General features: G+C 37.6%; 1 non-coding gene across 1 annotated transcript; it reads left to right on the top strand.

The window, feature by feature from the left end:
- The first annotated feature begins 338 nt into the window (after positions 1-338).
- LOC131759068 (U6 spliceosomal RNA) lies at positions 339-445 on the top strand. Its single transcript, XR_009336397.1, has one exon. It is a non-coding gene; the product is annotated as a U6 spliceosomal RNA (small nuclear RNA).
- The last annotated feature ends 7,208 nt before the right edge of the window (positions 446-7,653 follow it).

Genomic DNA, 7,653 nt, shown 5'->3' on the forward strand with positions numbered 1-7,653 from the left:
TTGTGTTGTCAAGTTTTTCTGTCTTTTCTTTTGAGATGTCTGTCAAGTAGAATTCAAAACATTTCTAGAGTTTTTTGAGACTTCTTCTTTGACTCATGGGTTATTCAGAAGTGTGTTGTTTAATTTCCAAATATTTGGAGGATGATCCGGCTATATTTCTGCTCCTGATTTTCTAGTTTAATTCCATTGTGGTGAGAACATTCTTTGTATGATTTCTAAGTTTGTTAAGCTGTGTTTTGTGGCCTGTCTTGGTGAATGTTGCATGAGCTTAAGAAGAATGTGTGTTCTGCTGTTGTTGGATAGAGTGGTCTGCAGGTGTCGATGAGATCCAGTTGACTGTGCTCGCTTCGGCAGCACAGATACTAAAATTGGAACAATACACAGAAGATTAGCATGGCCCCTGCACAAGGATGACATGCAAATTCGTGAAGCATTCCATATTTTTGTCTGTCATACAGAGTGAAGTAAGTCAGAAAGAGAAAAACAAATACCATATGCTAACGCATATAGATGGAATCTAAAAAAAAAAGTGGTCATGAAGAACCTAGGGGCAAGACGGGAATAAAGACACAGACCTACTAGGGAATAGACTTGAGGATACGGGGAGGGGGAAGCGTAAACTGGGACAAAGTGAGAGAGTGGCACAGACATATATACACTACCAAATGTAAAATAGATAGCTAGTGGGAAGCAGCCGCATAGCACAGGGAGATCAGCTCGGTGCTTTGTGACCACCTAGAGGGGTGGGATAGGGAGAGTGGGAGGGAGGGAGATGCAAGAGGGAAGAGATATGGGGATATATGTATATGTATAACTGATTCACTTTGTTATAATGCAGAAACTAACACACCATTGTAAAGCAATTATACTCCAATAAAGATATATTTTTAAAAAATTAATGTAAAATTAAATGTAAAACAAACTAATGTAAAAAAGACCTAAATATAAAAGGTAAAACTATAAAACTCTTAGAAGAAAACATAGGCATAAATCTTCATCACTTTGGATTAAGCAATTGTTTATTTGATATGTCACCAAAGCACAAATGACAAAAGAAAAAATAGACAGACTTCATCAAAAATTATAACTTTTGTGCTTCAAAGAAGACTATCAATAAAGTGTAAAAACAGCACAGGGAGTGGGAGAAAATATATGTAAATCACATCTGTGATTAGGGAAATGTATATTGAATATAAAGGAAGTCTTACAATTCAGCAACAAGACAAAAATAACCCCCCCAAAACAGATCTTGGTTTCTAATACCATTGTTTAACGGTATCAATAAAAGGAACAGGATTCGTTGATTCTAGGACTGATGCAAGAAATATACAAGATGAGCGTGGAACACCTTGTAGTGCCAGAAACTAAGGAAGTGCTCAAACACACACACACAAAATGGTAGGGATATATCAAAGGGATTCAGAAACCAACTGAAAGAGCTCCCGATGGCCTAGGTTAGAATAATTTGAGCAATAAGACAAAGTAGTATTGGATTAGAAACCAAAATAGAAAATAAATATCCATGAGTCCATAAGAATATGAATAAATGGATAAATAAATAATGAAAAAGAGACAAATCTTCCATGCAGAAGAATTCCAAATAATTTATGTAAATATTCTACCCTCAAGAGATGACATATAATATGGGAACATATGTATATGTATAACTGATTCACTTTGTTGTAAAGGAAAAACTAACACACTATTGTAAAACAGTTATACTCCAATAAAGATGTTTAAAAAAAAAAGAGATGACATATAACTTCTTAGGTATGGATTGTGCATGGTCACTTCCTTGCAAAGAGTACAGTATGGAAAGAGGGATGAAAGAAAGTGTATAAACACTGCCTCAGCCAGGTGACCAAGGTCAACATCAACAGTGATAAGCCATGTCAATAGTGTGTGATGAAAATAGCACTTTACCACTCTGGTCTTCCTCCCAAAAACACACAACCCCAGGCTAACCATGAGAAAAATATCAGAAAAGCCCAATAAAAGGGCATCCTGTAAAATACTTGACCAGTACTCCTCAAAATTGTCAAGGTCATCAAAAACAAGGAATGTCTAAGAAACTGTCACAGACAAGAGGAGTCTAAGGAGACACGACAGCTAAATGTAATGTGATACCATTAATTGTAACAAATGTTACAATTTGTTAGTGTAATAGCCATACTAACGTAAAATGTTAATGTTAAGGGAAGCTAAGGTACAGGGTATAGGGGACTATCTCTCTGAACTATCTTCACAATTTTTCTGGAAATCTAAATATGTTCTAAAAAATGAAGTTTATCTTTAAAAAGACACAATAAGCAAAGTTTAAAAAAACAAGTAACCCCATTTTAAAATGGGAAAAGATTTGAATAGACATTTAGCCAAAGGAGATATGCAAATAGCCGATAAACACATGAAATGATGTCCAACACCATTATTAGTCTACAGGGAAAAGAAAATTAAAATCACAATGAGATACCACTTCACACCCACTAGGATGACCATAATCAAAAAATACACAGTAACAAATGTTGGCAGGGATTTGAAGAAATTAGAACCCTCACACATTGTTGATGGAAATGAAAATTATGCAGCATATTTAGGAAACAATTTGGCAGTTCCTCAGAAAGTTAAACATAGAGCTACCATATGACCTAGCAATACCCCTCCTAGGTATATACCCAAGAGAATGGAAAATGTCTGTCCATATAAAAACTTGTACACAGATGTTCATAGCAGAATTGTTCATTATAGCTGAACCATGGAAACAATCCAAATATCCATCAACTGATGAATGGATAAACGAAATGTAGTATATCCATACAATAGAATATATCCATACAATTCAGCTACAGAAAAAAGAATGAAGTACTGATACATGTGAGTACATGAATGAACCTTGAAAACATTATTCTAAGTGAAAGAAGCCAGACACAAAAGTCTATATGTTGTATGATTCCATGTCTATGAAGTGTCCAGTATAGATAAATCCATAGAGACAGAAAGTAAATTAGTGATTTCCAGAGGGTGGGAAGAATGGAAAATAGGAAATAACTGATAGTGGGTAGAGTTTCCTTTGAGAGTGATGAAAAATTTCTGGAATTTGATGTAGCACAACTCTGTGAATATACTAAAATCTACTGAGTTTTACCCTTCAAATTAATAAAGTAAGAAAAATAAGATTCAAGCCATACTATGAACTGTCTTCACCATTTTTTCTCCAAAGAAGGGAGAAAGACATGTCATATGACACATATGCTACTTATAGGGAAACAAAGGCACCAAGCAGAGAGCTAAGTTGCCATCATCTTGACCAGCAATTATTGGGCACCTGCTTTAGGCAGGGCCGGTAAAAGCCATGTGCCTGCAGAAGGTAATGCAGGAGAAGGCAAAGAACATTCTCTCCCTTCATTGAGTGGGAATTCCAGGATACATACAGGTCACATCTATTAATATAAAACAACTAATGGAAGCTGGTTTAGCTTTGACCACTGACTTAGAAAGCTACAGGCTTGTTATGGTTACCTGTGTCAGAACTGGCTGTGAATGCAGCTGAAAACCTAGAGTAGGTCACCATTTCCATAGCTACACAGAGTAGTCCCTATTTCCATGGGCAAATGAAACAGATGCCACATTTGAGCAATAAAGACCCACAACAAATTATGCTTTTAATATTTTTTGTAAGTACAAAGTACCAATGCTTTAGAGTGAGTATTTTTTGTTTGTTTTTTAATTGGGGAGAGAAAGGAGGCTACCTGATTTCCCAATTCTCAGGAAAGCAATATGATCAGAAAAGAGGAGCAGAACATAAAAGCTATGTAAGAGGGGGCTTCCCTGGTGGCGCAGTGGTTAAGAATCCACCTGCCAATGCAGGGGACACAGGTTCGAGCCCTGGTCCGGGAAGATCCCACATGCCGAGGAGCAACTAAGCCCGTGCACCACAGCTACTGAGCCTGTGCTCTAGAACCTGCGAGCCACAACTACTGAGCCTGTGTGCCACAGCTACTGAAGGCCACACTCCTAGAGCCCGTGCTCCGCAACAAGAGAAGCCACCGCAATGAGAAGCCCACGCACCACAACGAAGAGTAGCCCCTGCTCGCTGCAGCTAGAGAAAGCCCGCATGTAGCAACGAAGACCCAACGCAGCCAAAAATTAATTAATTAATTAACAAAATGACCTCTTTGCCTCTTGGACACTGACCAAGTGGAAAAATGGAGATACAGCTCAGAAGCTTTCACCTTGACTCTTTGGGACCAGAGAGGTCTAGATTTTAAGACTACTCTTAAATGCTAAAAATATATATTAGGTTTGTTTACTTTGTTCGTTTTTATACAGTTTTCTACTCATGTTTCCATATTTTTGATAGATTCTGAATTGTCAAACCAGGCATATTTTTAAAACAGGTATTATAAAGAGGTAATGAGAGGGAGCCAAGGAAAATGTCACCAACTCACAGTGACACCAAAAGTAATGTTTCAAAGAATAATTTACTCAAAGTGCTTCCTTGCTGGGCAGGCAAAGGCTGAGGCAATGGTGAGAGACATTTAACATACCAACTTCAAAAAGGACATTTAGGACATCCATCCCTCCCTGCCCTCCCTTGCATCCTCGACTCCCTGCCACGGAGGAATTGGCCTTTTCCTGAATGGCTTTACTATATTTGAAGGGGTATGATATAATTTTGGTTCTGAGTTTTCCAGTTAGGATAGAGGAAGCAAGTGAACAAATTGGGTGTCAATGAAGGGGGGGAAAGGAAAAGGGAAAAGATGGTAAGAGAAAGTGTAAAAGAAATAATGAGGGATTTTAAAAAACCAAACCAAACAAACGAAACCCACCTCTTCTCTCAGACGCTGCAGCCTAGAGGAGGCTTCTGAAGCACTCCTTCAGCCATGCACGTGTACCTGCCAGGACCCCAGCCTCCCAGGCAAGGAAGCCCATCACACTCTATCAGCAACAGTGGCTGTTCCCTGGACCAAACGAGTTTTGTAATAAGATTGTTCCTTGTCCATGTGAAACTGAGGAAAAAGGGAGCAACGCACTTAACTTTTTATGAAGCTAAAATTGAAATCACTCTTTTAAAATTTGTGATGTTAAAATGTTCTTTTTTTCACCTTATGGAGATTGTAGATGCTGGTTCTTTTCTTGTTTGCTTGTTTCTAGGGGGGTTTCTTGCTAGTCACTTTTAAACTTCCAAGGGGGAAATACATTATTCAGGATCGTCTACACTTGCCTGATTATACATCTCTTTCACTGAAAAGCACTTAATAGAAACTATTTTTCCATTTACTGTTTTTTTCTATTAACTGTCTTTGTTAGTTGCTTTCATTTTGCCCCATTTGGCAAAATTAAAAGGTTGGGAAACTCCCCTCCCCGATTTTAGAAATATATATCTTACTGACCCATTAAATACAATAACCTGAGAAACACTGATCTAAAATGTCTGCCAAAGGAGCACCACAGGAAGTTGAATCCAGTGTCAATAAAATGTGTTCAAAACAGATATCATTATGGTTACAATGTACTTCAAATGAATACCAAAAATAACAGTGGAGCAGCTTAGCAGGTATAAAAATAATCCTTTAAAATTGCAAATGATGTGCAAACATGTCACTCCTCAAAAACTGTGGCAGGAAGAGTTAACGGAAAATCTATTTATTATCTGGGGACGTCCCTGGCAGTCCAGTGGTTAAGACTCCAAGCTTCCAATGAAGGGGGCACGGGTTTGATCCCTGGTGGGGGAACTAAGATCCCACATGCCACGGTGCAGCCAAAAAAAACCAAAAGTCTATTTGCTATTAAAGACTGCTGGCTCATAAATCTTTTTCTTGCTTTAATAGTTTTAACAATCATCCTTTTAAAGAAACAATTTACTTTTAAAAAAAAATGTTTATTGGAGTATAGTTGATTTACAAGGCTGTGTACAGCAAAGTGAATCAGTTGTATATATACATATATCCACTCTTTTTTAGATTCTTTTCCCATATAGGCCATTATACAGTACTGAGTTGAGTTCTCTGTGCTATATAGTGGGTCCTTATTACTTATGTAGTTTATATATAGTAGTGTATATATGTCAATCCCAATCTCCCAATTTATCCCTCCCTCCCTTACCCCCTGGTAACCATAAGTTTGCCAAACAATTTACTTTTATTTCAACAACTTCAGTAAAGTCAGGGCAAAATATTAATGTAAAGTCTAAAATTGTTCATTCCTATGGTCAGAAAAATTGTATTTTACCCATAAATGGTAATAATGTCAGTAACGGCATAAGTCTCCACGTGTCTCTTCTGACATATTTTAGGATTCAAGTCTACATTACTAAAAATTTGTAAGCCCATTTACCTGCATCTCTTACTCCCTGGACAAATTTCTGAGACAGTAGGCTTAAAGTCTGATACTGAGATGTGAATATGGTCCCTAAAGGATTAGAACAATGGCCTGGATATCATTATAGAATCATGGTATTTTTCAGAAATTTCTTGGTTCAGCATTTCTCAACAGTGTTTCTATTAAGCACTTTCAGTAAAGGAGTTGTATAGTCATGCAAGTTTAGGAGATCCTGACTAATGTATTTCTCCCTTGGAAATTCACAATACACACTGACACACTAAAGGTTCTAAGAAGGCCTGCCCTAAAAAAACCTCTTCAGCTTGGTTTAATACAGTTTTCCCAAACTTTCTCTAGCATTTAACATTCATGAATGGAACACACTTTGAGAAACAATGATCTAATTCAGGGTATTTTGTTGGTTGTAAAACTAGGACCAGAGAAAGGTTAAGAGACTTTGTTCAAGATTACCCAAGAAAGTAGTAGCCATCAGGACCAGAAACCCAGGTTCCCCCAATATTCTATTATGACATGCTGCCTTTGTTCAGCCTCATAAAAACTTTGGAAATTATTATGGAAAACCTGTTATGAAAGTGAAACAGAGAAAACCCAGGTGGATACAAAGTGCATTCTTATAAATTTCCATTCCTTTCCAGTTGATGTTATCAGAACATTTTTTAAAACTTGGAGGTGTGTGCATAAATGGGAGGCTTGTGATTGGTGAATGGTGTAGAGAAATTGCTTTTTCTTCAGGCTACTGTTTTTCAGATTATGTTTGAATGCATGAAAATTTAGGACAAATATGTTAGCTTCTAAGTAACACACTGAAGCCCTCTGTATCTAAGGATCAAGATATAATGGGTTGAGATAGTATGAACTTGGATACTCTGTGTCATAGATTATGTATTTTGGACATTTATCTAACAACTATCTTTAGAATATAAAATAATACACTATACAACAGCAGCCCCCAACCTTTCTGGCATCAGAGATCGGTTTCGTGGAAGACAATTTTCCCACAGACGGGAGTTGGCGGGGGGTTGGCGGGGGGATGGTTCAGGAGGTAATGCGAGTGACGGGGAGCAAAGGGGAGCAGCGCTTGCTCACTGGCTGCTCACCTCCTGCTGTGCAGCCCGGTTCCTAACAGACAAGGCACCTTTCCACGGCCTGGAGGTTGAGGACCCCTCCTACACAGTGTAAGCACTCCACAAAACCTGTTCATGTTTATTTAGTAATCCCTAATACCTTTTTTCCTTTAGAAATTTCTAAACTTTAATTTAATAAACCTTCATTTAAAAAATATTTTTTAAATGTTTGAATAATTGTCATGTGGAA

This window comes from Kogia breviceps, chromosome 6 (genome assembly GCF_026419965.1).
Source record: "Kogia breviceps isolate mKogBre1 chromosome 6, mKogBre1 haplotype 1, whole genome shotgun sequence".
Taxonomy (NCBI): Eukaryota; Metazoa; Chordata; class Mammalia; order Artiodactyla; family Physeteridae; genus Kogia; species Kogia breviceps.